At 38.8% G+C, this 27,066-nt stretch overlaps 47 non-coding genes across 47 annotated transcripts; all 47 read right to left on the bottom strand.

Annotated features, from left to right (window-relative positions):
- Positions 1–336: 336 nt before the first annotated feature.
- LOC134938463 (U4 spliceosomal RNA) lies at positions 337–477 on the bottom strand. Its single transcript, XR_010181012.1, has one exon. It is a non-coding gene; the product is annotated as a U4 spliceosomal RNA (small nuclear RNA).
- A 433-nt stretch (positions 478–910) lies between these two features.
- LOC134938303 (U4 spliceosomal RNA) lies at positions 911–1,051 on the bottom strand. The gene has a single exon (XR_010180878.1). It is a non-coding gene; the product is annotated as a U4 spliceosomal RNA (small nuclear RNA).
- Positions 1,052–1,482: 431 nt separating this feature from the next.
- On the bottom strand, positions 1,483–1,623 carry LOC134938576 (U4 spliceosomal RNA). Its single transcript, XR_010181107.1, has one exon. It is a non-coding gene; the product is annotated as a U4 spliceosomal RNA (small nuclear RNA).
- A 433-nt stretch (positions 1,624–2,056) lies between these two features.
- Positions 2,057–2,197, bottom strand: LOC134938610 (U4 spliceosomal RNA). Its single transcript, XR_010181136.1, has one exon. It is a non-coding gene; the product is annotated as a U4 spliceosomal RNA (small nuclear RNA).
- A 433-nt stretch (positions 2,198–2,630) lies between these two features.
- Positions 2,631–2,771, bottom strand: LOC134938479 (U4 spliceosomal RNA). The gene has a single exon (XR_010181027.1). It is a non-coding gene; the product is annotated as a U4 spliceosomal RNA (small nuclear RNA).
- Positions 2,772–3,202: 431 nt separating this feature from the next.
- Positions 3,203–3,343, bottom strand: LOC134938529 (U4 spliceosomal RNA). The gene has a single exon (XR_010181067.1). It is a non-coding gene; the product is annotated as a U4 spliceosomal RNA (small nuclear RNA).
- Positions 3,344–3,776: 433 nt separating this feature from the next.
- Positions 3,777–3,917, bottom strand: LOC134938478 (U4 spliceosomal RNA). Its single transcript, XR_010181026.1, has one exon. It is a non-coding gene; the product is annotated as a U4 spliceosomal RNA (small nuclear RNA).
- A 433-nt stretch (positions 3,918–4,350) lies between these two features.
- Positions 4,351–4,491, bottom strand: LOC134938368 (U4 spliceosomal RNA). The gene has a single exon (XR_010180934.1). It is a non-coding gene; the product is annotated as a U4 spliceosomal RNA (small nuclear RNA).
- Positions 4,492–4,924: 433 nt separating this feature from the next.
- LOC134938466 (U4 spliceosomal RNA) lies at positions 4,925–5,065 on the bottom strand. Its single transcript, XR_010181015.1, has one exon. It is a non-coding gene; the product is annotated as a U4 spliceosomal RNA (small nuclear RNA).
- Positions 5,066–5,498: 433 nt separating this feature from the next.
- Positions 5,499–5,639, bottom strand: LOC134938406 (U4 spliceosomal RNA). Its single transcript, XR_010180964.1, has one exon. It is a non-coding gene; the product is annotated as a U4 spliceosomal RNA (small nuclear RNA).
- Positions 5,640–6,072: 433 nt separating this feature from the next.
- On the bottom strand, positions 6,073–6,213 carry LOC134938404 (U4 spliceosomal RNA). The gene has a single exon (XR_010180963.1). It is a non-coding gene; the product is annotated as a U4 spliceosomal RNA (small nuclear RNA).
- Positions 6,214–6,646: 433 nt separating this feature from the next.
- Positions 6,647–6,787, bottom strand: LOC134938589 (U4 spliceosomal RNA). The gene has a single exon (XR_010181118.1). It is a non-coding gene; the product is annotated as a U4 spliceosomal RNA (small nuclear RNA).
- Positions 6,788–7,220: 433 nt separating this feature from the next.
- Positions 7,221–7,361, bottom strand: LOC134938511 (U4 spliceosomal RNA). The gene has a single exon (XR_010181053.1). It is a non-coding gene; the product is annotated as a U4 spliceosomal RNA (small nuclear RNA).
- A 433-nt stretch (positions 7,362–7,794) lies between these two features.
- LOC134938484 (U4 spliceosomal RNA) lies at positions 7,795–7,935 on the bottom strand. The gene has a single exon (XR_010181031.1). It is a non-coding gene; the product is annotated as a U4 spliceosomal RNA (small nuclear RNA).
- Positions 7,936–8,368: 433 nt separating this feature from the next.
- LOC134938446 (U4 spliceosomal RNA) lies at positions 8,369–8,509 on the bottom strand. Its single transcript, XR_010180998.1, has one exon. It is a non-coding gene; the product is annotated as a U4 spliceosomal RNA (small nuclear RNA).
- A 433-nt stretch (positions 8,510–8,942) lies between these two features.
- On the bottom strand, positions 8,943–9,083 carry LOC134938451 (U4 spliceosomal RNA). The gene has a single exon (XR_010181001.1). It is a non-coding gene; the product is annotated as a U4 spliceosomal RNA (small nuclear RNA).
- Positions 9,084–9,515: 432 nt separating this feature from the next.
- On the bottom strand, positions 9,516–9,656 carry LOC134938461 (U4 spliceosomal RNA). Its single transcript, XR_010181011.1, has one exon. It is a non-coding gene; the product is annotated as a U4 spliceosomal RNA (small nuclear RNA).
- A 433-nt stretch (positions 9,657–10,089) lies between these two features.
- Positions 10,090–10,230, bottom strand: LOC134938302 (U4 spliceosomal RNA). Its single transcript, XR_010180877.1, has one exon. It is a non-coding gene; the product is annotated as a U4 spliceosomal RNA (small nuclear RNA).
- A 431-nt stretch (positions 10,231–10,661) lies between these two features.
- LOC134938575 (U4 spliceosomal RNA) lies at positions 10,662–10,802 on the bottom strand. Its single transcript, XR_010181106.1, has one exon. It is a non-coding gene; the product is annotated as a U4 spliceosomal RNA (small nuclear RNA).
- Positions 10,803–11,235: 433 nt separating this feature from the next.
- On the bottom strand, positions 11,236–11,376 carry LOC134938608 (U4 spliceosomal RNA). The gene has a single exon (XR_010181134.1). It is a non-coding gene; the product is annotated as a U4 spliceosomal RNA (small nuclear RNA).
- A 433-nt stretch (positions 11,377–11,809) lies between these two features.
- Positions 11,810–11,950, bottom strand: LOC134938477 (U4 spliceosomal RNA). The gene has a single exon (XR_010181025.1). It is a non-coding gene; the product is annotated as a U4 spliceosomal RNA (small nuclear RNA).
- A 431-nt stretch (positions 11,951–12,381) lies between these two features.
- Positions 12,382–12,522, bottom strand: LOC134938528 (U4 spliceosomal RNA). The gene has a single exon (XR_010181066.1). It is a non-coding gene; the product is annotated as a U4 spliceosomal RNA (small nuclear RNA).
- Positions 12,523–12,955: 433 nt separating this feature from the next.
- Positions 12,956–13,096, bottom strand: LOC134938476 (U4 spliceosomal RNA). Its single transcript, XR_010181024.1, has one exon. It is a non-coding gene; the product is annotated as a U4 spliceosomal RNA (small nuclear RNA).
- A 433-nt stretch (positions 13,097–13,529) lies between these two features.
- LOC134938367 (U4 spliceosomal RNA) lies at positions 13,530–13,670 on the bottom strand. Its single transcript, XR_010180933.1, has one exon. It is a non-coding gene; the product is annotated as a U4 spliceosomal RNA (small nuclear RNA).
- Positions 13,671–14,103: 433 nt separating this feature from the next.
- On the bottom strand, positions 14,104–14,244 carry LOC134938419 (U4 spliceosomal RNA). The gene has a single exon (XR_010180975.1). It is a non-coding gene; the product is annotated as a U4 spliceosomal RNA (small nuclear RNA).
- Positions 14,245–14,677: 433 nt separating this feature from the next.
- On the bottom strand, positions 14,678–14,818 carry LOC134938300 (U4 spliceosomal RNA). The gene has a single exon (XR_010180876.1). It is a non-coding gene; the product is annotated as a U4 spliceosomal RNA (small nuclear RNA).
- A 433-nt stretch (positions 14,819–15,251) lies between these two features.
- Positions 15,252–15,392, bottom strand: LOC134938500 (U4 spliceosomal RNA). Its single transcript, XR_010181044.1, has one exon. It is a non-coding gene; the product is annotated as a U4 spliceosomal RNA (small nuclear RNA).
- A 433-nt stretch (positions 15,393–15,825) lies between these two features.
- LOC134938499 (U4 spliceosomal RNA) lies at positions 15,826–15,966 on the bottom strand. Its single transcript, XR_010181043.1, has one exon. It is a non-coding gene; the product is annotated as a U4 spliceosomal RNA (small nuclear RNA).
- A 433-nt stretch (positions 15,967–16,399) lies between these two features.
- LOC134938299 (U4 spliceosomal RNA) lies at positions 16,400–16,540 on the bottom strand. The gene has a single exon (XR_010180875.1). It is a non-coding gene; the product is annotated as a U4 spliceosomal RNA (small nuclear RNA).
- Positions 16,541–16,973: 433 nt separating this feature from the next.
- LOC134938298 (U4 spliceosomal RNA) lies at positions 16,974–17,114 on the bottom strand. Its single transcript, XR_010180874.1, has one exon. It is a non-coding gene; the product is annotated as a U4 spliceosomal RNA (small nuclear RNA).
- Positions 17,115–17,547: 433 nt separating this feature from the next.
- Positions 17,548–17,688, bottom strand: LOC134938403 (U4 spliceosomal RNA). The gene has a single exon (XR_010180962.1). It is a non-coding gene; the product is annotated as a U4 spliceosomal RNA (small nuclear RNA).
- A 433-nt stretch (positions 17,689–18,121) lies between these two features.
- On the bottom strand, positions 18,122–18,262 carry LOC134938297 (U4 spliceosomal RNA). The gene has a single exon (XR_010180873.1). It is a non-coding gene; the product is annotated as a U4 spliceosomal RNA (small nuclear RNA).
- Positions 18,263–18,695: 433 nt separating this feature from the next.
- On the bottom strand, positions 18,696–18,836 carry LOC134938552 (U4 spliceosomal RNA). The gene has a single exon (XR_010181087.1). It is a non-coding gene; the product is annotated as a U4 spliceosomal RNA (small nuclear RNA).
- A 433-nt stretch (positions 18,837–19,269) lies between these two features.
- Positions 19,270–19,410, bottom strand: LOC134938455 (U4 spliceosomal RNA). Its single transcript, XR_010181006.1, has one exon. It is a non-coding gene; the product is annotated as a U4 spliceosomal RNA (small nuclear RNA).
- A 433-nt stretch (positions 19,411–19,843) lies between these two features.
- On the bottom strand, positions 19,844–19,984 carry LOC134938384 (U4 spliceosomal RNA). Its single transcript, XR_010180947.1, has one exon. It is a non-coding gene; the product is annotated as a U4 spliceosomal RNA (small nuclear RNA).
- Positions 19,985–20,417: 433 nt separating this feature from the next.
- LOC134938588 (U4 spliceosomal RNA) lies at positions 20,418–20,558 on the bottom strand. Its single transcript, XR_010181117.1, has one exon. It is a non-coding gene; the product is annotated as a U4 spliceosomal RNA (small nuclear RNA).
- A 433-nt stretch (positions 20,559–20,991) lies between these two features.
- Positions 20,992–21,132, bottom strand: LOC134938296 (U4 spliceosomal RNA). Its single transcript, XR_010180872.1, has one exon. It is a non-coding gene; the product is annotated as a U4 spliceosomal RNA (small nuclear RNA).
- A 433-nt stretch (positions 21,133–21,565) lies between these two features.
- Positions 21,566–21,706, bottom strand: LOC134938295 (U4 spliceosomal RNA). The gene has a single exon (XR_010180871.1). It is a non-coding gene; the product is annotated as a U4 spliceosomal RNA (small nuclear RNA).
- Positions 21,707–22,139: 433 nt separating this feature from the next.
- Positions 22,140–22,280, bottom strand: LOC134938375 (U4 spliceosomal RNA). The gene has a single exon (XR_010180939.1). It is a non-coding gene; the product is annotated as a U4 spliceosomal RNA (small nuclear RNA).
- A 433-nt stretch (positions 22,281–22,713) lies between these two features.
- On the bottom strand, positions 22,714–22,854 carry LOC134938458 (U4 spliceosomal RNA). The gene has a single exon (XR_010181009.1). It is a non-coding gene; the product is annotated as a U4 spliceosomal RNA (small nuclear RNA).
- Positions 22,855–23,287: 433 nt separating this feature from the next.
- On the bottom strand, positions 23,288–23,428 carry LOC134938293 (U4 spliceosomal RNA). The gene has a single exon (XR_010180870.1). It is a non-coding gene; the product is annotated as a U4 spliceosomal RNA (small nuclear RNA).
- A 433-nt stretch (positions 23,429–23,861) lies between these two features.
- On the bottom strand, positions 23,862–24,002 carry LOC134938454 (U4 spliceosomal RNA). The gene has a single exon (XR_010181005.1). It is a non-coding gene; the product is annotated as a U4 spliceosomal RNA (small nuclear RNA).
- A 433-nt stretch (positions 24,003–24,435) lies between these two features.
- On the bottom strand, positions 24,436–24,576 carry LOC134938292 (U4 spliceosomal RNA). The gene has a single exon (XR_010180869.1). It is a non-coding gene; the product is annotated as a U4 spliceosomal RNA (small nuclear RNA).
- A 433-nt stretch (positions 24,577–25,009) lies between these two features.
- Positions 25,010–25,150, bottom strand: LOC134938587 (U4 spliceosomal RNA). The gene has a single exon (XR_010181116.1). It is a non-coding gene; the product is annotated as a U4 spliceosomal RNA (small nuclear RNA).
- A 433-nt stretch (positions 25,151–25,583) lies between these two features.
- LOC134938291 (U4 spliceosomal RNA) lies at positions 25,584–25,724 on the bottom strand. The gene has a single exon (XR_010180868.1). It is a non-coding gene; the product is annotated as a U4 spliceosomal RNA (small nuclear RNA).
- Positions 25,725–26,157: 433 nt separating this feature from the next.
- LOC134938290 (U4 spliceosomal RNA) lies at positions 26,158–26,298 on the bottom strand. The gene has a single exon (XR_010180867.1). It is a non-coding gene; the product is annotated as a U4 spliceosomal RNA (small nuclear RNA).
- A 433-nt stretch (positions 26,299–26,731) lies between these two features.
- LOC134938373 (U4 spliceosomal RNA) lies at positions 26,732–26,872 on the bottom strand. Its single transcript, XR_010180938.1, has one exon. It is a non-coding gene; the product is annotated as a U4 spliceosomal RNA (small nuclear RNA).
- Between the last annotated feature and the right edge of the window lie 194 nt (positions 26,873–27,066).

Here is a 27,066-nt window from a genome sequence, read left to right as displayed (position 1 = left end):
GGGAATTTATATTTTAATGAGTCCAAGTCCTGGCAAAACATTCTTGGGTGATGCCTTCAGGGAAATTGTATTTTCTGTTCCCAAGTGCTTTTTCATCTCTCACACTCTGTTAGCAAGAGTTGTAAGGAATTTTGTCCAAGAGAATTCCAATTTGCATGAGAATGCATTAAAAAAAGGCTGGAATATTTCATAAAGAGCAAAGATAATGAGAAAAATCTCAGTCAATCTTCAAAATCAGCAACTGGAAGACACAAAGTCTTTGTGGCTCTTCACATACAGGAGTAGGAATTAAACTAGACTGGATTTAATAACTCTCTCATTTACAAGAACTAATAGTCTCCTGGGAGACTAACAAAAATTGCCAATGCTGACTATATTGCAAGTCATCATGGTGGGGTATTGGGTAAAGTTTTCAACTAGCAATAATCACGCCTCGGTTGGACCTCATTGGCTATGATAATGCCACTGCGCAAAGTTAAAAAGACTAGGATGGAGCAATCACCATGTGCTACATAGAACTCATTACAGCCATGGCTAGACAAATCCAGTCTCTGGCAAGGAGCAGTGGATTGTGGGAATTTATATTTTAATGAGTCCAAGTCCTGGCAAAACATTCCTGGGTGATGCCTTCAGGGAAATTGTATTTTCTGTTCCCAAGTGCTTTTTCATCTCTCACACTCTGTTAGCAAGAGTTGTAAGGAATTTTGTCCAAGAGAATTCCAATTTGCATGAGAATGCATTAAAAAAGGCTGGAATATTTCATAAAGAGCAAAGATAATGAGAAAAATCTCAAAGTCAATCTTCAAAATCAGCAACTGGAAGACACAAAGTCTTTGTGGCTCTTCACATACAGGAGTAGGAATTAAACTAGACTGGATTTAATAACTCTCTCATTTACAAGAACTAATAGTCTCCTGGGAGACTAACAAAAATTGCCAATGCTGACTATATTGCAAGTCATCATGGCGGGGTATTGGGTAAAGTTTTCAACTAGCAATAATCACGCCTCGGTTGGACCTCATTGGCTATGATAATGCCACTGCGCAAAGTTAAAAAGACTAGGATGGAGCAATCACCATGTGCTACATAGAACTCATTACAGCCATGGCTAGACAAATCCAGTCTCTGGCAAGGAGCAGTGGATTGTGGGAATTTATATTTTAATGAGTCCAAGTCCTGGCAAAACATTCCTGGGTGATGCCTTCAGGGAAATTGTATTTTCTGTTCCCAAGTGCTTTTTCATCTCTCACACTCTGTTAGCAAGAGTTGTAAGGAATTTTGTCCAAGAGAATTCCAATTTGCATGAGAATGCATTAAAAAAGGCTGGAATATTTCATAAAGAGCAAAGATAATGAGAAAAATCTCAGTCAATCTTCAAAATCAGCAACTGGAAGACACAAAGTCTTTGTGGCTCTTCACATACAGGAGTAGGAATTAAACTAGACTGGATTCAATAACTCTCTCATTTACAAGAACTAATAGTCTTCTGGGAGACTAACAAAAATTACCAATGCTGACTATATTGCAAGTCATCATGGCGGGGTATTGAGTAAAGTTTTCAACTAGCAACAATCACGCCTCGGTTGGACCTCATTGGCTATGATAATGCCACTGCGCAAAGTTAAAAAGACTAGGATGGAGCAATCACCATGTGCTACATAGAACTCATTACAGCCATGGCTAGACAAATCCAGTCTCTGGCAAGGAGCAGTGGATTGTGGGAATTTATATTTTAATGAGTCCAAGTCCTGGCAAAACATTCCTGGGTGATGCCTTCAGGGAAATTGTATTTTCTCTTCCCAAGTGCTTTTTCATCTCTCACACTCTGTTAGCAAGAGTTGTAAGGAATTTTGTCCAAGAGAATTCCAATTTGCATGAGAATGCATTAAAAAAGGCTGGAATATTTCATAAAGAGCAAAGATAATGAGAAAAATCTCAAAGTCAATCTTCAAAATCAGCAACTGGAAGACACAAAGTCTTTGTGGCTCTTCAAATACAGGAGTAGGAATTAAACTAGACTAGATTTAATAACTCTCTCATTTACAAGAACTAATATTCTCCTGGGAGACTAACAAAAATTGCCAATGCTGACTATATTGCAAGTCATCATGGCAGTGTATTGGGTAAAGTTTTCAACTAGCAATAATCACGCCTCGGTTGGACTTCATTGGCTATGATAATGCCACTGCGCAAAGTGAAAAAGACTAGGATGGAGCAATCACCATGTGCTACATAGAACTCATTACAGCCATGGCTAGACAAATCCAGTCTCTGGCAAGGAGCAGTGGATTGTGGGAATTTATATTTTAATGAGTCCAAGTCCTGGCAAAACATTCCTGGGTGATGCCTTCAGGGAAATTGTATTTTCTGTTCCCAAGTGCTTTTTCATCTCTCACACTCTGTTAGCAAGAGTTGTAAGGAATTTTGTCCAAGAGAATTCCAATTTGCATGAGAATGCATTAAAAAAGGCTGGAATATTTCATAAAGAGCAAAGATAATGAGAAAAATCTCAAAGTCAATCTTCAAAATCAGCAACTGGAAGACACAAAGTCTTTGTGGCTCTTCACATACAGGAGTAGGAATTAAACTAGACTGGATTTAATAACTCTCTCATGTACAAGAACTAATAGTCTCCTGGGAGACTAACAAAAATTGCCAATGCTGACTATATTGCAAGTCATCATGGCGGGGTATTGGGTAAAGTTTTCAACTAGCAATAATCACGCCTCGGTTGGACCTCATTGGTTATGATAATGCCACTGCGCAAAGTTAAAAAGACTAGGATGGAGCAATCACCATGTGCTACATAGAACTCATTACAGCCATGGCTAGACAAATCCAGTCTCTGGCAAGGAGCAGTGGATTGTGGGAATTTATATTTTAATGAGTCCAAGTCCTGGCAAAACATTCCTGGGTGATGCCTTCAGGGAAATTGTATTTTCTGTTCCCAAGTGCTTTTTCATCTCTCACACTCTGTTAGCAAGAGTTGTAAGGAATTTTGTCCAAGAGAATTCCAATTTGCATGAGAATGCATTAAAAAAGGCTGGAATATTTCATAAAGAGCAAAGATAATGAGAAAAATCTCAGTCAATCTTCAAAATCAGCAACTGGAAGACACAAAGTCTTTGTGGCTCTTCACATACAGGAGTAGGAATTAAACTAGACTGGATTCAATAACTCTCTCATTTACAAGAACTAATAGTCTTCTGGGAGACTAACAAAAATTACCAATGCTGACTATATTGCAAGTCATCATGGCGGGGTATTGGGTAAAGTTTTCAACTAGCAATAATCACGCCTCGGTTGGACCTCATTGGCTATGATAATGCCACTGCGCAAAGTTAAAAAGACTAGGATGGAGCAATCACCATGTGCTACATAGAACTCATTACAGCCATGGCTAGACAAATCCAGTCTCTGGCAAGGAGCAGTGGATTGTGGGAATTTATATTTTAATGAGTCCAAGACCTGGCAAAACATTCCTGGGTGATGCCTTCAGGGAAATTGTATTTTCTGTTCCCAAGTGCTTTTTCATCTCTCACACTCTGTTAGCAAGAGTTGTAAGGAATTTTGTCCAAGTGAATTTCAATTTGCATGAGAATGCATTAAAAAAGGCTGGAATATTTCATAAAGAGCAAAGATAATGAGAAAAATCTCAAAGTCAATCTTCAAAATCAGCAACTGGAAGACACAAAGTCTTTGTGGCTCTTCACATACAGGAGTAGGAATTAAACTAGACTGGATTTAATAACTCTCTCATTTACAAGAACTAATAGTCTCCTGGGAGACTAACAAAAATTGCCAATGCTGACTATATTGCAAGTCATCATGGCGGGGTATTGGGTAAAGTTTTCAACTAGCAATAATCACGCCTCGGTTGGACCTCATTGGTTATGATAATGCCACTGCGCAAAGTTAAAAAGACTAGGATGGAGCAATCACCATGTGCTACATAGAACTCATTACAGCCATGGCTAGACAAATCCAGTCTCTGGCAAGGAGCAGTGGATTGTGGGAATTTATATTTTAATGAGTCCAAGTCCTGGCAAAACATTCCTGGGTGATGCCTTCAGGGAAATTGTATTTTCTGTTCCCAAGTGCTTTTTCATCTCTCACACTCTGTTAGCAAGAGTTGTAAGGAATTTTGTCCAAGAGAATTCCAATTTGCATGAGAATGCATTAAAAAAGGCTGGAATATTTCATAAAGAGCAAAGATAATGAGAAAAATCTCAAAGTCAATCTTCAAAATCAGCAACTGGAAGACACAAAGTCTTTATGGCTCTTCACATACAGGAGTAGGAATTAAACTAGACTGGACTCAATAACTCTCTCATTTACAAGAACTAATAGTCTCCTGGGAGACTAACAAAAATTGCCAATGCTGACTATATTGCAAGTCATCATGGCGGGGTATTGAGTAAAGTTTTCAACTAGCAATAATCACGCCTCGGTTGGACCTCATTGGCTATGATAATGCCACTGCGCAAAGTTAAAAAGACTAGGATGGAGCAATCACCATGTGCTACATAGAACTCATTACAGCCATGGCTAGACAAATCCAGTCTCTGGCAAGGAGCAGTGGATTGTGGGAATTTATATTTTAATGAGTCCAAGACCTGGCAAAACATTCCTGGGTGATGCCTTCAGGGAAATTGTATTTTCTGTTCCCAAGTGCTTTTTCATCTCTCACACTCTGTTAGCAAGAGTTGTAAGGAATTTTGTCCAAGTGAATTTCAATTTGCATGAGAATGCATTAAAAAAGGCTGGAATATTTCATAAAGAGCAAAGATAATGAGAAAAATCTCAAAGTCAATCTTCAAAATCAGCAACTGGAAGACACAAAGTCTTTGTGGCTCTTCACATACAGGAGTAGGAATTAAACTAGACTGGATTTAATAACTCTCTCATTTACAAGAACTAATAGTCTCCTGGGAGACTAACAAAAATTGCCAATGCTGACTATATTGCAAGTCATCATGGCGGGGTATTGGGTAAAGTTTTCAACTAGCAATAATCACGCCTTGGTTGGACCTCATTGGCTATGATAATGCCACTGCGCAAAGTTAAAAAGACTAGGATGGAGCAATCACCATGTGCTACATAGAACTCATTACAGCCATGGCTAGACAAATCCAGTCTCTGGCAAGGAGCAGTGGATTGTGGGAATTTATATTTTAATGAGTCCAAGTCCTGGCAAAACATTCCTGGGTGATGCCTTCAGGGAAATTGTATTTTCTGTTCCCAAGTGCTTTTTCATCTCTCACACTCTGTTAGCAAGAGTTGTAAGGAATTTTGTCCAAGAGAATTCCAATTTGTATGAGAATGCATTAAAAAAGGCTGGAATATTTCATAAAGAGCAAAGATAATGAGAAAAATCTCAAAGTCAATCTTCAAAATCAGCAACTGGAAGACACAAAGTCTTTGTGGCTCTTCACATACAGGAGTAGGAATTAAACTAGACTGGATTCAATAACTCTCTCATTTACAAGAACTAATAGTCTCCTGGGAGACTAACAAAAATTGCCAATGCTGACTATATTGCAAGTCATCATGGCGGGGTATTGGGTAAAGTTTTCAACTAGCAATAATCACGCCTCAGTTGGACCTCATTGGCTATGATAATGCCACTGCGCAAAGTTAAAAAGACTAGGATGGAGCAATCACCATGTGCTACATAGAACTCATTACAGCCATGGCTAGACAAATCCAGTCTCTGGCAAGGAGCAGTGGATTGTGGGAATTTATATTTTAATGAGTCCAAGACCTGGCAAAACATTCCTGGGTGATGCCTTCACGGAAATTGTATTTTCTGTTCCCAAGTGCTTTTTCATCTCTCACACTCTGTTAGCAAGAGTTGTAAGGAATTTTGTCCAAGTGAATTTCAATTTGCATGAGAATGCATTAAAAAAGGCTGGAATATTTCATAAAGAGCAAAGATAATGAGAAAAATCTCAAAGTCAATCTTCAAAATCAGCAACTGGAAGACACAAAGTCTTTGTGGCTCTTCACATACAGGAGTAGGAATTAAACTAGACTGGATTCAATAACTCTCTCATTTACAAGAACTAATAGTCTCCTGGGAGACTAACAAAAATTGCCAATGCTGACTATATTGCAAGTCATCATGGCGGGGTATTGGGTAAAGTTTTCAACTAGCAATAATCACGCCTCAGTTGGACCTCATTGGCTATGATAATGCCACTGCGCAAAGTTAAAAAGACTAGGATGGAGCAATCACCATGTGCTACATAGAACTCATTACAGCCATGGCTAGACAAATCCAGTCTCTGGCAAGGAGCAGTGGATTGTGGGAATTTATATTTTAATGAGTCCAAGACCTGGCAAAACATTCCTGGGTGATGCCTTCAAGGAAATTGTATTTTCTGTTCCCAAGTGCTTTTTCATCTCTCACACTCTGTTAGCAAGAGTTGTAAGGAATTTTGTCCAAGTGAATTTCAATTTGCATGAGAATGCATTAAAAAAGGCTGGAATATTTCATAAAGAGCAAAGATAATGAGAAAAATCTCAAAGTCAATCTTCAAAATCAGCAACTGCAAGACACAAAGTCTTTGTGGCTCTTCACATACAGGAGTAGGAATTAAACTAGACTGTATTTAATAACTCTCTCATTTACAAGAACTAATAGTCTCCTGGGAGACTAACAAAAATTGCCAATGCTGACTATATTGCAAGTCATCATGGCGGGGTATTGGGTAAAGTTTTCAGCTAGCAATAATCACGCCTCGGTTGGATCTCATTGGCTATGATAATGCCACTGCGCAAAGTTAAAAAGACTAGGATGGAGCAATCACCATGTGCTACATAGAACTCATTACAGCCATGGCTAGACAAATCCAGTCTCTGGCAAGGAGCAGTGGATTGTGGGAATTTATATTTTAATGAGTCCAAGTCCTGGCAAAACATTCCTGGGTGATGCCTTCAGGGAAATTGTATTTTCTGTTCCCAAGTGCTTTTTCATCTCTCACACTCTGTTAGCAAGAGTTGTAAGGAATTTTGTCCAAGAGAATTCCAATTTGCATGAGAATGCATTAAAAAAGGCTGGAATATTTCATAAAGAGCAAAGATAATGAGAAAAATCTCAAAGTCAATCTTCAAAATCAGCAACTGGAAGACACAAAGTCTTTGTGGCTCTTCAAATACAGGAGTAGGAATTAAACTGGACTGGATTTAATAACTCTCTCATTTACAAGAACTAATAGTCTCCTGGGAGACTAACAAAAATTGCCAATGCTGACTATATTGCAAGTCATCATGGCGGGGTATTGGGTAAAGTTTTCAACTAGCAATAATCACGCCTCAGTTGGACCTCATTGGCTATGATAATGCCACTGCGCAAAGTGAAAAAGACTAGGATGGAGCAATCACCATGTGCTACATAGAACTCATTACAGCCATGGCTAGACAAATCCAGTCTCTGGCAAGGAGCAGTGGATTGTGGGAATTTATATTTTAATGAGTCCAAGTCCTGGCAAAACATTCCTGGGTGATGCCTTCAGGGAAATTGTATTTTCTGTTCCCAAGTGCTTTTTCATCTCTCACACTCTGTTAGCAAGAGTTGTAAGGAATTTTGTCCAAGAGAATTCCAATTTGCATGAGAATGCATTAAAAAAGGCTGGAATATTTCATAAAGAGCAAAGATAATGAGAAAAATTTCAAAGTCAATCTTCAAAATCAGCAACTGGAAGACACAAAGTCTTTGTGGCTCTTCACATACAGGAGTAGGAATTAAACTAGACTGGAAACAATAACTCTCTCATTTACAAGAACTAATAGTCTCCTGGGAGACTAACAAAAATTGCTAATGCTGACTATATTGCAAGTCATCATGGCGGGGTATTGGGTAAAGTTTTCAACTAGCAATAATCACGCCTCGGTTGGACCTCATTGGCTATGATAATGCCACTGCGCAAAGTTAAAAAGACTAGGATGGAGCAATCACCATGTGCTACATAGAACTCATTACAGCCATGGCTAGACAAATCCAGTCTCTGGCAAGGAGCAGTGGATTGTGGGAATTTATATTTTAATGAGTCCAAGACCTGGCAAAACATTCCTGGGTGATGCCTTCAGGGAAATTGTATTTTCTGTTCCCAAGTGCTTTTTCATCTCTCACACTCTGTTAGCAAGAGTTGTAAGGAATTTTGTCCAAGAGAATTCCAATTTGCATGAGAATGCATTAAAAAAGGCTGGAATATTTCATAAAGAGCAAAGATAATGAGAAAAATCTCAAAGTCAATCTTCAAAATCAGCAACTGGAAGACACAAAGTCTTTGTGGCTCTTCACATACAGGAGTAGGAATTAAACTAGACTGGATTTAATAACTCTCTCATTTACAAGAACTAATAGTCTCCTGGGAGACTAACAAAAATTGCCAATGCTGACTATATTGCAAGTCATCATGGCGGGGTATTGGGTAAAGTTTTCAACTAGCAATAATCATGCCTTGGTTGGACCTCATTGGCTATGATAATGCCACTGCGCAAAGTTAAAAAGACTAGGATGGAGCAATCACCATGTGCTACATAGAACTCATTACAGCCATGGCTAGACAAATCCAGTCTCTGGCAAGGAGCAGTGGATTGTGGGAATTTATATTTTAATGAGTCCAAGTCCTGGCAAAACATTCCTGGGTGATGCCTTCAGGGAAATTGTATTTTCTGTTCCCAAGTGCTTTTTCATCTCTCACACTCTGTTAGCAAGAGTTGTAAGGAATTTTGTCCAAGAGAATTCCAATTTGCATGAGAATGCATTAAAAAAGGCTGGAATATTTCATAAAGAGCAAAGATAATGAGAAAAATCTCAAAGTCAATCTTCAAAATCAGCAACTGGAAGACACAAAGTCTTTGTGGCTCTTCACATACAGGAGTAGGAATTAAACTAGACTGGATTCAATAACTCTCTCATTTACAAGAACTAATAGTCTCCTGGGAGACTAACAAAAATTGCCAATGCTGACTATATTGCAAGTCATCATGGCGGGGTATTGGGTAAAGTTTTCAACTAGCAATAATCACGCCTCAGTTGGACCTCATTGGCTATGATAATACCACTGCGCAAAGTTAAAAAGACTAGGATGGAGCAATCACCATGTGCTACATAGAACTCATTACAGCCATGGCTAGACAAATCCAGTCTCTGGCAAGGAGCAGTGGATTGTGGGAATTTATATTTTAATGAGTCCAAGTCCTGGCAAAACATTCTTGGGTGATGCCTTCAGGGAAATTGTATTTTCTGTTCCCAAGTGCTTTTTCATCTCTCACACTCTGTTAGCAAGAGTTGTAAGGAATTTTGTCCAAGAGAATTCCAATTTGCATGAGAATGCATTAAAAAAAGGCTGGAATATTTCATAAAGAGCAAAGATAATGAGAAAAATCTCAGTCAATCTTCAAAATCAGCAACTGGAAGACACAAAGTCTTTGTGGCTCTTCACATACAGGAGTAGGAATTAAACTAGACTGGATTTAATAACTCTCTCATTTACAAGAACTAATAGTCTCCTGGGAGACTAACAAAAATTGCCAATGCTGACTATATTGCAAGTCATCATGGTGGGGTATTGGGTAAAGTTTTCAACTAGCAATAATCACGCCTCGGTTGGACCTCATTGGCTATGATAATGCCACTGCGCAAAGTTAAAAAGACTAGGATGGAGCAATCACCATGTGCTACATAGAACTCATTACAGCCATGGCTAGACAAATCCAGTCTCTGGCAAGGAGCAGTGGATTGTGGGAATTTATATTTTAATGAGTCCAAGTCCTGGCAAAACATTCCTGGGTGATGCCTTCAGGGAAATTGTATTTTCTGTTCCCAAGTGCTTTTTCATCTCTCACACTCTGTTAGCAAGAGTTGTAAGGAATTTTGTCCAAGAGAATTCCAATTTGCATGAGAATGCATTAAAAAAGGCTGGAATATTTCATAAAGAGCAAAGATAATGAGAAAAATCTCAAAGTCAATCTTCAAAATCAGCAACTGGAAGACACAAAGTCTTTGTGGCTCTTCACATACAGGAGTAGGAATTAAACTAGACTGGATTTAATAACTCTCTCATTTACAAGAACTAATAGTCTCCTGGGAGACTAACAAAAATTGCCAATGCTGACTATATTGCAAGTCATCATGGCGGGGTATTGGGTAAAGTTTTCAACTAGCAATAATCACGCCTCGGTTGGACCTCATTGGCTATGATAATGCCACTGCGCAAAGTTAAAAAGACTAGGATGGAGCAATCACCATGTGCTACATAGAACTCATTACAGCCATGGCTAGACAAATCCAGTCTCTGGCAAGGAGCAGTGGATTGTGGGAATTTATATTTTAATGAGTCCAAGTCCTGGCAAAACATTCCTGGGTGATGCCTTCAGGGAAATTGTATTTTCTGTTCCCAAGTGCTTTTTCATCTCTCACACTCTGTTAGCAAGAGTTGTAAGGAATTTTGTCCAAGAGAATTCCAATTTGCATGAGAATGCATTAAAAAAGGCTGGAATATTTCATAAAGAGCAAAGATAATGAGAAAAATCTCAGTCAATCTTCAAAATCAGCAACTGGAAGACACAAAGTCTTTGTGGCTCTTCACATACAGGAGTAGGAATTAAACTAGACTGGATTCAATAACTCTCTCATTTACAAGAACTAATAGTCTTCTGGGAGACTAACAAAAATTACCAATGCTGACTATATTGCAAGTCATCATGGCGGGGTATTGAGTAAAGTTTTCAACTAGCAACAATCACGCCTCGGTTGGACCTCATTGGCTATGATAATGCCACTGCGCAAAGTTAAAAAGACTAGGATGGAGCAATCACCATGTGCTACATAGAACTCATTACAGCCATGGCTAGACAAATCCAGTCTCTGGCAAGGAGCAGTGGATTGTGGGAATTTATATTTTAATGAGTCCAAGTCCTGGCAAAACATTCCTGGGTGATGCCTTCAGGGAAATTGTATTTTCTCTTCCCAAGTGCTTTTTCATCTCTCACACTCTGTTAGCAAGAGTTGTAAGGAATTTTGTCCAAGAGAATTCCAATTTGCATGAGAATGCATTAAAAAAGGCTGGAATATTTCATAAAGAGCAAAGATAATGAGAAAAATCTCAAAGTCAATCTTCAAAATCAGCAACTGGAAGACACAAAGTCTTTGTGGCTCTTCAAATACAGGAGTAGGAATTAAACTAGACTAGATTTAATAACTCTCTCATTTACAAGAACTAATATTCTCCTGGGAGACTAACAAAAATTGCCAATGCTGACTATATTGCAAGTCATCATGGCAGTGTATTGGGTAAAGTTTTCAACTAGCAATAATCACGCCTCGGTTGGACTTCATTGGCTATGATAATGCCACTGCGCAAAGTGAAAAAGACTAGGATGGAGCAATCACCATGTGCTACATAGAACTCATTACAGCCATGGCTAGACAAATCCAGTCTCTGGCAAGGAGCAGTGGATTGTGGGAATTTATATTTTAATGAGTCCAAGTCCTGGCAAAACATTCCTGGGTGATGCCTTCAGGGAAATTGTATTTTCTGTTCCCAAGTGCTTTTTCATCTCTCACACTCTGTTAGCAAGAGTTGTAAGGAATTTTGTCCAAGAGAATTCCAATTTGCATGAGAATGCATTAAAAAAGGCTGGAATATTTCATAAAGAGCAAAGATAATGAGAAAAATCTCAAAGTCAATCTTCAAAATCAGCAACTGGAAGACACAAAGTCTTTGTGGCTCTTCACATACAGGAGTAGGAATTAAACTAGACTGGATTTAATAACTCTCTCATGTACAAGAACTAATAGTCTCCTGGGAGACTAACAAAAATTGCCAATGCTGACTATATTGCAAGTCATCATGGCGGGGTATTGGGTAAAGTTTTCAACTAGCAATAATCACGCCTCGGTTGGACCTCATTGGTTATGATAATGCCACTGCGCAAAGTTAAAAAGACTAGGATGGAGCAATCACCATGTGCTACATAGAACTCATTACAGCCATGGCTAGACAAATCCAGTCTCTGGCAAGGAGCAGTGGATTGTGGGAATTTATATTTTAATGAGTCCAAGTCCTGGCAAAACATTCCTGGGTGATGCCTTCAGGGAAATTGTATTTTCTGTTCCCAAGTGCTTTTTCATCTCTCACACTCTGTTAGCAAGAGTTGTAAGGAATTTTGTCCAAGAGAATTCCAATTTGCATGAGAATGCATTAAAAAAGGCTGGAATATTTCATAAAGAGCAAAGATAATGAGAAAAATCTCAGTCAATCTTCAAAATCAGCAACTGGAAGACACAAAGTCTTTGTGGCTCTTCAAATACAGGAGTAGGAATTAAACTAGACTGGATTCAATAACTCTCTCATTTACAAGAACTAATAGTCTTCTGGGAGACTAACAAAAATTACCAATGCTGACTATATTGCAAGTCATCATGGCGGGGTATTGGGTAAAGTTTTCAACTAGCAATAATCACGCCTCGGTTGGACCTCATTGGCTATGATAATGCCACTGCGCAAAGTTAAAAAGACTAGGATGGAGCAATCACCATGTGCTACATAGAACTCATTACAGCCATGGCTAGACAAATCCAGTCTCTGGCAAGGAGCAGTGGATTGTGGGAATTTATATTTTAATGAGTCCAAGACCTGGCAAAACATTCCTGGGTGATGCCTTCAGGGAAATTGTATTTTCTGTTCCCAAGTGCTTTTTCATCTCTCACACTCTGTTAGCAAGAGTTGTAAGGAATTTTGTCCAAGTGAATTTCAATTTGCATGAGAATGCATTAAAAAAGGCTGGAATATTTCATAAAGAGCAAAGATAATGAGAAAAATCTCAAAGTCAATCTTCAAAATCAGCAACTGGAAGACACAAAGTCTTTGTGGCTCTTCACATACAGGAGTAGGAATTAAACTAGACTGGATTTAATAACTCTCTCATTTACAAGAACTAATAGTCTCCTGGGAGACTAACAAAAATTGCCAATGCTGACTATATTGCAAGTCATCATGGCGGGGTATTGGGTAAAGTTTTCAACTAGCAATAATCACGCCTCGGTTGGACCTCATTGGTTATGATAATGCCACTGCGCAAAGTTAAAAAGACTAGGATGGAGCAATCACCATGTGCTACATAGAACTCATTACAGCCATGGCTAGACAAATCCAGTCTCTGGCAAGGAGCAGTGGATTGTGGGAATTTATATTTTAATGAGTCCAAGTCCTGGCAAAACATTCCTGGGTGATGCCTTCAGGGAAATTGTATTTTCTGTTCCCAAGTGCTTTTTCATCTCTCACACTCTGTTAGCAAGAGTTGTAAGGAATTTTGTCCAAGAGAATTCCAATTTGCATGAGAATGCATTAAAAAAGGCTGGAATATTTCATAAAGAGCAAAGATAATGAGAAAAATCTCAAAGTCAATCTTCAAAATCAGCAACTGGAAGACACAAAGTCTTTATGGCTCTTCACATACAGGAGTAGGAATTAAACTAGACTGGACTCAATAACTCTCTCATTTACAAGAACTAATAGTCTCCTGGGAGACTAACAAAAATTGCCAATGCTGACTATATTGCAAGTCATCATGGCGGGGTATTGAGTAAAGTTTTCAACTAGCAATAATCACGCCTCGGTTGGACCTCATTGGCTATGATAATGCCACTGCGCAAAGTTAAAAAGACTAGGATGGAGCAATCACCATGTGCTACATAGAACTCATTACAGCCATGGCTAGACAAATCCAGTCTCTGGCAAGGAGCAGTGGATTGTGGGAATTTATATTTTAATGAGTCCAAGACCTGGCAAAACATTCCTGGGTGATGCCTTCAGGGAAATTGTATTTTCTGTTCCCAAGTGCTTTTTCATCTCTCACACTCTGTTAGCAAGAGTTGTAAGGAATTTTGTCCAAGTGAATTTCAATTTGCATGAGAATGCATTAAAAAAGGCTGGAATATTTCATAAAGAGCAAAGATAATGAGAAAAATCTCAAAGTCAATCTTCAAAATCAGCAACTGGAAGACACAAAGTCTTTGTGGCTCTTCACATACAGGAGTAGGAATTAAACTAGACTGGATTTAATAACTCTCTCATTTACAAGAACTAATAGTCTCCTGGGAGACTAACAAAAATTGCCAATGCTGACTATATTGCAAGTCATCATGGCGGGGTATTGGGTAAAGTTTTCAACTAGCAATAATCACGCCTCGGTTGGACCTCATTGGCTATGATAATGCCACTGCGCAAAGTGAAAAAGACTAGGATGGAGCAATCACCATGTGCTACATAGAACTCATTACAGCCATGGCTAGACAAATCCAGTCTCTGGCAAGGAGCAGTGGATTGTGGGAATTTATATTTTAATGAGTCCAAGTCCTGGCAAAACATTCCTGGCTGATGCCTTCAGGGAAATTGTATTTTCTGTTCCCAAGTGCTTTTTCATCTCTCACACTCTGTTAGCAAGAGTTGTAAGGAATTTTGTCCAAGAGAATTCCAATTTGCATGAGAATGCATTAAAAAAGGCTGGAATATTTCATAAAGAGCAAAGATAATGAGAAAAATCTCAAAGTCAATCTTCAAAATCAGCAACTGGAAGACACAAAGTCTTTGTGGCTCTTCACATACAGGAGTAGGAATTAAACTAGACTGGATTCAATAACTCTCTCATTTACAAGAACTAATAGTCTCCTGGGAGACTAACAAAAATTGCCAATGCTGACTATATTGCAAGTCATCATGGCGGGGTATTGGGTAAAGTTTTCAACTAGCAATAATCACGCCTCGGTTGGACCTCATTGGCTATGATAATGCCACTGCGCAAAGTTAAAAAGACTAGGATGGAGCAATCACCATGTGCTACATAGAACTCATTACAGCCATGGCTAGACAAATCCAGTCTCTGGCAAGGAGCAGTGGATTGTGGGAATTTATATTTTAATGAGTCCAAGACCTGGCAAAACATTCCTGGGTGATGCCTTCAGGGAAATTGTATTTTCTGTTCCCAAGTGCTTTTTCATCTCTCACACTCTGTTAGCAAGAGTTGTAAGGAATTTTGTCCAAGAGAATTCCAATTTGCATGAGAATGCATTAAAAAAGGCTGGAATATTTCATAAAGAGCAAAGATAATGAGAAAAATCTCAAAGTCAATCTTCAAAATCAGCAACTGGAAGACACAAAGTCTTCATGGCTCTTCACATACAGGAGCAGGAATTAAACTAGACTGGATTTAATAACTCTCTCATTTACAAGAACTAATAGTCTCCTGGGAGACTAACAAAAATTGCCAATGCTGACTATATTGCAAGTCATCATGGCGGGGTATTGGGTAAAGTTTTCAACTAGCAATAATCACGCCTCAGTTGGACCTCATTGACTATGATAATGCCACTGCGCAAAGTTAAAAAGACTAGGATGGAGCAATCACCATGTGCTACATAGAACTCATTACAGCCATGGCTAGACAAATCCAGTCTCTGGCAAGGAGCAGTGGATTGTGGGAATTTATATTTTAATGAGTCCAAGACCTGGCAAAACATTCCTGGGTGATGCCTTCCGGGAAATTGTATTTTCTGTTCCCAAGTGCTTTTTCATCTCTCACACTCTGTTAGCAAGAGTTGTAAGGAATTTTGTCCAAGTGAATTTCAATTTGCATGAGAATGCATTAAAAAAGGCTGGAATATTTCATAAAGAGCAAAGATAATGAGAAAAATCTCAAAGTCAATCTTCAAAATCAGCAACTGGAAGACACAAAGTCTTTGTGGCTCTTCACATACAGGAGTAGGAATTAAACTAGACTGGATTCAATAACTCTCTCATTTACAAGAACTAATAGTCTCCTGGGAGACTAACAAAAATTGCCAATGCTGACTATATTGCAAGTCATCATGGCAGGGTATTGGGTAAAGTTTTCAACTAGCAATAATCACGCCTCAGTTGGACCTCATTGGCTATGATAATGCCACTGCGCAAAGTTAAAAAGACTAGGATGGAGCAATCACCATGTGCTACATAGAACTCATTACAGCCATGGCTAGACAAATCCAGTCTCTGGCAAGGAGCAGTGGATTGTGGGAATTTATATTTTAATGAGTCCAAGACCTGGCAAAACATTCCTGGGTGATGCCTTCAGGGAAATTGTATTTTCTGTTCCCAAGTGCTTTTTCATCTCTCACTCTCTCTTAGCAAGAGTTGTAAGGAATTTTGTCCAAGAGAATTCCAATTTGCATGAGAATGCATTAAAAAAGGCTGGAATATTTCATAAACAGCAAAGATAATGAGAAAAATCTCAAAGTCAATCTTCAAAATCAGCAACTGGAAGACACAAAGTCTTTGTGGCTCTTCACATACAGGAGTAGGAATTAAACTAGACTGGATTCAATAACTCTCTCATTTACAAGAACTAATAGTCTCCTGGGAGACTAACAAAAATTGCCAATGCTGACTATATTGCAAGTCATCATGGCGGGGTATTGGGTAAAGTTTTCAACTAGCAATAATCACGCCTCGGTTGGACCTCATTGGCTATGATAATGCCACTGCGCAAAGTTAAAAAGACTAGGATGGAGCAATCACCATGTGCTACATAGAACTCATTACAGCCATGGCTAGACAAATCCAGTCTCTGGCAAGGAGCAGTGGATTGTGGGAATTTATATTTTAATGAGTCCAAGACCTGGCAAAACATTCCTGGGTGATGCCTTCAGGGAAATTGTATTTTCTGTTCCCAAGTGCTTTTTCATCTCTCACACTCTGTTAGCAAGAGTTGTAAGGAATTTTGTCCAAGAGAATTCCAATTTGCATGAGAATGCATTAAAAAAGGCTGGAATATTTCATAAAGAGCAAAGATAATGAGAAAAATCTCAAAGTCAATCTTCAAAATCAGCAACTGGAAGACACAAAGTCTTTGTGGCTCTTCACATACAGGAGTAGGAATTAAACTAGACTGGATTCAATAACTCTCTCATTTACAAGAACTAATAGTCTCCTGGGAGACTAACAAAAATTGCCAATGCTGACTATATTGCAAGTCATCATGGCGGGGTATTGGGTAAAGTTTTCAACTAGCAATAATCACGCCTCGGTTGGACCTCATTGGCTATGATAATGCCACTGCGCAAAGTTAAAAAGACTAGGATGGAGCAATCACCATGTGCTACATAGAACTCATTACAGCCATGGCTAGACAAATCCAGTCTCTGGCAAGGAGCAGTGGATTGTGGGAATTTATATTTTAATGAGTCCAAGACCTGGCAAAACATTCCTGGGTGATGCCTTCAGGGAAATTGTATTTTCTGTTCCCAAGTGCTTTTTCATCTCTCACACTCTGTTAGCAAGAGTTGTAAGGAATTTTGTCCAAGTGAATTTCAATTTGCATGAGAATGCATTAAAAAAGGCTGGAATATTTCATAAAGAGCAAAGATAATGAGAAAAATCTCAAAGTCAATCTTCAAAATCAGCAACTGGAAGACACAAAGTCTTTGTGGCTCTTCACATACAGGAGTAGGAATTAAACTAGACTGGATTCAATAACTCTCTCATTTACAAGAACTAATAGTCTCCTGGGAGACTAACAAAAATTGCCAATGCTGACTATATTGCAAGTCATCATGGCGGGGTATTGGGTAAAGTTTTCAACTAGCAATAATCACGCCTCAGTTGGACCTCATTGGCTATGATAATGCCACTGCGCAAAGTTAAAAAGACTAGGATGGAGAAATCACCATGTGCTACATAGAACTCATTACAGCCATGGCTAGACAAATCCAGTCTCTGGCAAGGAGCAGTGGATTGTGGGAATTTATATTTTAATGAGTCCAAGACCTGGCAAAACATTCCTGGGTGATGCCTTCAGGGAAATTGTATTTTCTGTTCCCAAGTGCTTTTTCATCTCTCACACTCTGTTAGCAAGAGTTGTAAGGAATTTTGTCCAAGTGAATTTCAATTTGCATGAGAATGCATTAAAAAAGGCTGGAATATTTCATAAAGAGCAAAGATAATGAGAAAAATCTCAAAGTCAATCTTCAAAATCAGCAACTGCAAGACACAAAGTCTTTGTGGCTCTTCACATACAGGAGTAGGAATTAAACTAGACTGGATTTAATAACTCTCTCATTTACAAGAACTAATAGTCTCCTGGGAGACTAACAAAAATTGCCAATGCTGACTATATTGCAAGTCATCATGGCGGGGTATTGGGTAAAGTTTTCAACTAGCAATAATCACGCCTCGGTTGGACCTCATTGGCTATGATAATGCCACTGCGCAAAGTTAAAAAGACTAGGATGGAGCAATCACCATGTGCTACATAGAACTCATTACAGCCATGGCTAGACAAATCCAGTCTCTGGCAAGGAGCAGTGGATTGTGGGAATTTATATTTTAATGAGTCCAAGTCCTGGCAAAACATTCCTGGGTGATGCCTTCAGGGAAATTGTATTTTCTGTTCCCAAGTGCTTTTTCATCTCTCACACTCTGTTAGCAAGAGTTGTAAGGAATTTTGTCCAAGAAAATTCCAATTTGCATGAGAATGCATTAAAAAAGGCTGGAATATTTCATAAAGAGCAAAGATAATGAGAAAAATCTCAAAGTCAATCTTCAAAATCAGCAACTGGAAGACACAAAGTCTTTGTGGCTCTTCAAATACAGGAGTAGGAATTAAACTAGACTGGATTTAATAACTCTCTCATTTACAAGAACTAATAGTCTCCTGGGAGACTAACAAAAATTGCCAATGCTGACTATATTGCAAGTCATCATGGCGGGGTATTGGGTAAAGTTTTCAACTAGCAATAATCACGCCTCAGTTGGACCTCATTGGCTATGATAATACCACTGCGCAAAGTGAAAAAGACTAGGATGGAGCAATCACCATGTGCTACATAGAACTCATTACAGCCATGGCTAGACAAATCCAGTCTCTGGCAAGGAGCAGTGGATTGTGGGAATTTATATTTTAATGAGTCCAAGTCCTGGCAAAACATTCCTGGGTGATGCCTTCAGGGAAATTGTATTTTCTGTTCCCAAGTGCTTTTTCATCTCTCACACTCTGTTAGCAAGAGTTGTAAGGAATTTTGTCCAAGAGAATTCCAATTTGCATGAGAATGCATTAAAAAAGGCTGGAATATTTCATAAAGAGCAAAGATAATGAGAAAAATCTCAAAGTCAATCTTCAAAATCAGCAACTGGAAGACACAAAGTCTTTGTGGCTCTTCAAATACAGGAGTAGGAATTAAACTAGACTGGATTTAATAACTCTCTCATTTACAAGAACTAATAGTCTCCTGGGAGACTAACAAAAATTGCCAATGCTGACTATATTGCAAGTCATCATGGCGGGGTATTGGGTAAAGTTTTCAACTAGCAATAATCACGCCTCGGTTGGACCTCATTGGCTATGATAATACCACTGCGCAAAGTGAAAAAGACTAGGATGGAGCAATCACCATGTGCTACATAGAACTCATTACAGCCATGGCTAGACAAATCCAGTCTCTGGCAAGGAGCAGTGGATTGTGGGAATTTATATTTTAATGAGTCCAAGTCCTGGCAAAACATTCCTGGGTGATGCCTTCAGGGAAATTGTATTTTCTGTTCCCAAGTGCTTTTTCATCTCTCACACTCTGTTAGCAAGAGTTGTAAGGAATTTTGTCCAAGAGAATTCCAATTTGCATGAGAATGCATTAAAAAAGGCTGGAATATTTCATAAAGAGCAAAGATAATGAGAAAAATCTCAAAGTCAATCTTCAAAATCAGCAACTGGAAGACACAAAGTCTTTGTGGCTCTTCACATACAGGAGTAGGAATTAAACTAGACTGGATTCAATAACTCTCTCATTTACAAGAACTAATAGTCTCCTGGGAGACTAACAAAAATTGCCAATGCTGACTATATTGCAAGTCATCATGGCAGGGTATTGGGTAAAGTTTTCAACTAGCAATAATCACGCCTCGGTTGGACCTCATTGGCTATGATAATGCCACTGCGCAAAGTTAAAAAGACTAGGATGGAGCAATCACCATGTGCTACATAGAACTCATTACAGCCATGGCTAGACAAATCCAGTCTCTGGCAAGGAGCAGTGGATTGTGGGAATTTATATTTTAATGAGTCCAAGTCCTGGCAAAACATTCCTGGGTGATGCCTTCAGGGAAATTGTATTTTCTGTTCCCAAGTGCTTTTTCATCTCTCACACTCTGTTAGCAAGAGTTGTAAAGAATTTTGTCCAAGAGAATTCCAATTTGCATGAGAATGCATTAAAAAAGGCTGGAATATTTCATAAAGAGCAAAGATAATGAGAAAAATCTCAAAGTCAATCTTCAAAATCAGCAACTGGAAGACACAAAGTCTTTGTGGCTCTTCACATACAGGAGTAGGAATTAAACTAGACTGGATTCAATAACTCTCTCATTTACAAAAACTAATAGTCTCCTGTGAGACTAAAAAAAATTGCCAATGCTGACTATATTGCAAGTCATCATGGCGGGGTATTGGGTAAAGTTTTCAACTAGCAATAATCACACCTCGGTTGGACCTCATTGGCTATGATAATGCCACTGTGCAAAGTTAAAAAGACTAGGATGGAGCAATCACCATGTGCTACATAGAACTCATTACAGCCATGGCTAGACAAATCCAGTCTCTGGCAAGGAGCAGTGGATTGTGGGAATTTATATTTTAATGAGTCCAAGACCTGGCAAAACATTCCTGGGTGATGCCTTCAGGGAAATTGTATTTTCTGTTCCCAAGTGCTTTTTCATCTCTCACACTCTCTTAGCAAGAGTTGTAAGGAATTTTGTCCAAGAGAATTCCAATTTGCATGAGAATGCATTAAAAAAGGCTGGAATATTTCATAAAGAGCAAAGATAATGAGAAAAATCTCAAAGTCAATCTTCAAAATCAGCAACTGGAAGACACAAAGTCTTTGTGGCTCTTCACATACAGGAGTAGGAATTAAACTAGACTGGATTCAATAACTCTCTCATTTACAAGAACTAATAGTCTCCTGGGAGACTAACAAAAATTGCCAATGCTGACTATATTGCAAGTCATCATGGCGGGGTATTGGGTAAAGTTTTCAACTAGCAATAATCACGCCTCGGTTGGACCTCATTGGCTATGATAATGCCACTGCGCAAAGTTAAAAAGACTAGGATGGAGCAATCACCATGTGCTACATAGAACTCATTACAGCCATGGCTAGACAAATCCAGTCTCTGGCAAGGAGCAGTGGATTGTGGGAATTTATATTTTAATGAGTCCAAGACCTGGCAAAACATTCCTGGGTGATGCCTTCAGGGAAATTGTATTTTCTGTTCCCAAGTGCTTTTTCATCTCTCACACTCTGTTAGCAAGAGTTGTAAGGAATTTTTTCCAAGAGAATTCCAATTTGCATGAGAATGCATTAAAAAAGGCTGGAATATTTCATAAAGAGCAAAGATAATGAGAAAAATCTCAAAGTCAATCTTCAAAATCAGCAACTGGAAGACTCAAAGTCTTTGTGGCTCTTCACATACAGGAGTAGGAATTAAACTAGACTGGATTCAATAACTCTCTCATTTACAAGAACTATTAGTCTCCTGGGAGACTAACAAAAATTGCCAATGCTGACTATATTGCAAGTCATCATGGCGGGGTATTGGGTAAAGTTTTCAACTAGCAATAATCACGCCTCGGTTGGACCTCATTGGCTATGATAATGCCACTGCGCAAAGTTAAAAAGACTAGGATGGAGCAATCACCATGTGCTACATAGAACTCATTACAGCCATGGCTAGACAAATCCAGTCTCTGGCAAGGAGCAGTGGATTGTGGGAATTTATATTTTAATGAGTCCAAGACCTGGCAAAACATTCCTGGGTGATGCCTTCAGGGAAATTGTATTTTCTGTTCCCAAGTGCTTTTTCATCTCTCACACTCTGTTAGCAAGAGTTGTAAGGAATTTTGTCCAAGTGAATTTCAATTTGCATGAGAATGCATTAAAAAAGGCTGGAATATTTCATAAAGAGCAAAGATAATAAGAAAAATCTCAAAGTCAATCTTCAAAATCAGCAACTGGAAGACACAAAGTCTTTGTGGCTCTTCACATACAGGAGTAGGAATTAAACTAGACTGGATTTAATAACTCTCTCATTTACAAGAACTAATAGTCTCCTGGGAGACTAACAAAAATTGCCAATGCTGACTATATTGCAAGTCATCATGGCGGGGTATTGGGTAAAGTTTTCAACTAGCAACAATCACGCCTCGGTTGGACCTCATTGGCTATGATAATGCCACTGCGCAAAGTTAAAAAGACTAGGATGGAGCAATCACCATGTGCTACATAGAACTCATTACAGCCATGGCTAGACAAATCCAGTCTCTGGCAAGGAGCAGTGGATTGTGGGAATTTATATTTTAATGAGTCCAAGTCCTGGCAAAACATTCCTGGGTGATGCCTTCAGGGAAATTGTATTTTCTGTTCCCAAGTGCTTTTTCATCTCTCACACTCTGTTAGCAAGAGTTGTAAGGAATTTTGTCCAAGAGAATTCCAATTTGCATGAGAATGCATTAAAAAAGGCTGGAATATTTCATAAAGAGCAAAGATAATGAGAAAAATCTCAAAGTCAATCTTCAAAATCAGCAACTGGAAGACACAAAGTCTTTGTGGCTCTTCACATACAGGAGTAGGAATTAAACTAGACTGGATTCAATAACTCTCTCATTTACAAGAATTAATAGTCTCCTGGGAGACTAACAAAAATTGCCAATGCTGACTATATTGCAAGTCATCATGGCGGGGTATTGGGTAAAGTTTTCAACTAGCAATAATCACGCCTCAGTTGGACCTCATTGGCTATGATAATGCCATTGCGCAAAGTTAAAAAGACTAGGATGGAGCAATCACCATGTGCTACATAGAACTCATTACAGCCATGGCTAGACAAATCCAGTCTCTGGCAAGGAGCAGTGGATTGTGGGAATTTATATTTTAATGAGTCCAAGTCCTGGCAAAACATTCCTGGGTGTTGCCTTCAGGGAAATTGTATTTTCTGTTCCCAAGTGCTTTTTCATCTCTCACACTCTGTTAGCAAGAGTTGTAAGGAATTTTGTCCAAGAGAATTCCAATTTGCATGAGAATGCATTAAAAAAGGCTGGAATATTTCATAAAGAGCAAAGATAATGAGAAAAATCTCAAAGTCAATCTTCAAAATCAGCAACTGGAAGACACAAAGTCTTTGTGGCTCTTCACATACAGGAGTAGGAATTAAACTAGACTGGATTCAATAACTCTCTCATTTACAAGAACTAATAGTCTCCTGGGAGACTAACAAAAATTGCCAATGCTGACTATATTGCAAGTCATCATGGCGGGGTATTGGGTAAAGTTTTCAACTAGCAATAATCACGCCTCGGTTGGACCTCATTGGCTATGATAATGCCACTGCGCAAAGTTAAAAAGACTAGGATGGAGCAATCACCATGTGCTACATAGAACTCATTACAGCCATGGCTAGACAAATCCAGTCTCTGGCAAGGAGCAGTGGATTGTGGGAATTTATATTTTAATGAGTCCAAGTCCTGGCAAAACATTCCTGGGTGATGCCTTCAGGGAAATTGTATTTTCTGTTCCCAAGTGCTTTTTCATCTCTCACACTCTGTTAGCAAGAGTTGTAAAGAATTTTGTCCAAGAGAATTCCAATTTGCATGAGAATGCATTAAAAAAGGCTGGAATATTTCATAAAGAGCAAAGATAATGAGAAAAATCTCAAAGTCAATCTTCAAAATCAGCAACTGGAAGACACAAAGTCTTTGTGGCTCTTCAAATACAGGAGTAGGAATTAAACTAGACTGGATTTAATAACTCTCTCATTTACAAGAACTAATAGTCTCCTGGGAGACTAACAAAAATTGCCAATGCTGACTATATTGCAAGTCATCATGGCGGGGTATTGGGTAAAGTTTTCAACTAGCAATAATCACGCCTCGGTTGGACCTCATTGGCTATGATAATACCACTGCGCAAAGTGAAAAAGACTAGGATGGAGCAATCACCATGTGCTACATAGAACTCATTACAGCCATGGCTAGACAAATCCAGTCTCTGGCAAGGAGCAGTGGATTGTGGGAATTTATATTTTAATGAGTCCAAGTCCTGGCAAAACATTCCTGGGTGATGCCTTCAGGGAAATTGTATTTTCTGTTCCCAAGTGCTTTTTCATCTCTCACACTCTGTTAGCAAGAGTTGTAAGGAATTTTGTCCAAGAGAATTCCAATTTGCATGAGAATGCATTAAAAAAGGCTGGAATATTTCATAAAGAGCAAAGATAATGAGAAAAATCTCAAAGTCAATCTTCAAAATCAGCAACTGGAAGACACAAAGTCTTTGTGGCTCTTCACATACAGGAGTAGGAATTAAACTAGACTGGATTCAATAACTCTCTCATTTACAAGAACTAATAGTCTCCTGGGAGACTAACAAAAATTGCCAATGCTGACTATATTGCAAGTCATCATGGCGGGGTATTGGGTAAAGTTTTCAACTAGCAATAATCACGCCTCGGTTGGACCTCATTGGCTATGATAATGCCACTGCGCAAAGTTAAAAAGACTAGGATGGAGCAATCACCATGTGCTACATAGAACTCATTACAGCCATGGCTAGACAAATCCAGTCTCTGGCAAGGAGCAGTGGATTGTGGGAATTTATATTTTAATGAGTCCAAGTCCTGGCAAAACATTCCTGGGTGATGCCTTCAGGGAAATTGTATTTTCTGTTCCCAAGTGCTTTTTCATCTCTCACACTCTGTTAGCAAGAGTTGTAAAGAATTTTGTCCAAGAGAATTCCAATTTGCATGAGAATGCATTAAAAAAGGCTGGAATATTTCATAAAGAGCAAAGATAATGAGAAAAATCTCAAAGTCAATCTTCAAAATCAGCAACTGGAAGACACAAAGTCTTTGTGGCTCTTCACATACAGGAGTAGGAATTAAACTAGACTGGATTCAATAACTCTCTCATTTACAAAAACTAATAGTCTCCTGTGAGACTAAAAAAAATTGCCAATGCTGACTATATTGCAAGTCATCATGGCGGGGTATTGGGTAAAGTTTTCAACTAGCAATAATCACACCTCGGTTGGACCTCATTGGCTATGATAATGCCACTGTGCAAAGTTAAAAAGACTAGGATGGAGCAATCACCATGTGCTACATAGAACTCATTACAGCCATGGCTAGACAAATCCAGTCTCTGGCAAGGAGCAGTGGATTGTGGGAATTTATATTTTAATGAGTCCAAGACCTGGCAAAACATTCCTGGGTGATGCCTTCAGGGAAATTGTATTTTCTGTTCCCAAGTGCTTTTTCATCTCTCACACTCTCTTAGCAAGAGTTGTAAGGAATTTTGTCCAAGAGAATTCCAATTGGCATGAGAATGCATTAAAAAAGGCTGGAATATTTCATAAAGAGCAAAGATAATGAGAAAAATCTCAAAGTCAATCTTCAAAATCAGCAACTGGAAGACACAAAGTCTTTGTGGCTCTTCACATACAGGAGTAGGAATTAAACTAGACTGGATTCAATAACTCTCTCATTTACAAGAACTAATAGTCTCCTGGGAGACTAACAAAAATTGCCAATGCTGACTATATTGCAAGTCATCATGGCGGGGTATTGGGTAAAGTTTTCAACTAGCAATAATCACGCCTCGGTTGGACCTCATTGGCTATGATAATGCCACTGCGCAAAGTTAAAAAGACTAGGATGGAGCAATCACCATGTGCTACATAGAACTCATTACAGCCATGGCTAGACAAATCCAGTCTCTGGCAAGGAGCAGTGGATTGTGGGAATTTATATTTTAATGAGTCCAAGACCTGGCAAAACATTCCTGGGTGATGCCTTCAGGGAAATTGTATTTTCTGTTCCCAAGTGCTTTTTCATCTCTCACACTCTGTTAGCAAGAGTTGTAAGGAATTTTTTCCAAGAGAATTCCAATTTGCATGAGAATGCATTAAAAAAGGCTGGAATATTTCATAAAGAGCAAAGATAATGAGAAAAATCTCAAAGTCAATCTTCAAAATCAGCAACTGGAAGACTCAAAGTCTTTGTGGCTCTTCACATACAGGAGTAGGAATTAAACTAGACTGGATTCAATAACTCTCTCATTTACAAGAACTATTAGTCTCCTGGGAGACTAACAAAAATTGCCAATGCTGACTATATTGCAAGTCATCATGGCGGGGTATTGGGTAAAGTTTTCAACTAGCAATAATCACGCCTCGGTTGGACCTCATTGGCTATGATAATGCCACTGCGCAAAGTTAAAAAGACTAGGATGGAGCAATCACCATGTGCTACATAGAACTCATTACAGCCATGGCTAGACAAATCCAGTCTCTGGCAAGGAGCAGTGGATTGTGGGAATTTATATTTTAATGAGTCCAAGACCTGGCAAAACATTCCTGGGTGATGCCTTCAGGGAAATTGTATTTTCTGTTCCCAAGTGCTTTTTCATCTCTCACACTCTGTTAGCAAGAGTTGTAAGGAATTTTGTCCAAGTGAATTTCAATTTGCATGAGAATGCATTAAAAAAGGCTGGAATATTTCATAAAGAGCAAAGATAATAAGAAAAATCTCAAAGTCAATCTTCAAAATCAGCAACTGGAAGACACAAAGTCTTTGTGGCTCTTCACATACAGGAGTAGGAATTAAACTAGACTGGATTTAATAACTCTCTCATTTACAAGAACTAATAGTCTCCTGGGAGACTAACAAAAATTGCCAATGCTGACTATATTGCAAGTCATCATGGCGGGGTATTGGGTAAAGTTTTCAACTAGCAACAATCACGCCTCGGTTGGACCTCATTGGCTATGATAATGCCACTGCGCAAAGTTAAAAAGACTAGGATGGAGCAATCACCATGTGCTACATAGAACTCATTACAGCCATGGCTAGACAAATCCAGTCTCTGGCAAGGAGCAGTGGATTGTGGGAATTTATATTTTAATGAGTCCAAGTCCTGGCAAAACATTCCTGGGTGATGCCTTCAGGGAAATTGTATTTTCTGTTCCCAAGTGCTTTTTCATCT

The sequence above is a fragment of the Pseudophryne corroboree genome, chromosome 6 (assembly GCF_028390025.1).
Source record: "Pseudophryne corroboree isolate aPseCor3 chromosome 6, aPseCor3.hap2, whole genome shotgun sequence".
NCBI classification, from domain to species: domain Eukaryota; kingdom Metazoa; phylum Chordata; class Amphibia; order Anura; family Myobatrachidae; genus Pseudophryne; species Pseudophryne corroboree.
The sequence above is the reverse complement of the archived record's forward strand: the minus strand, read 5'-3'. Positions and strand labels throughout refer to the sequence as shown.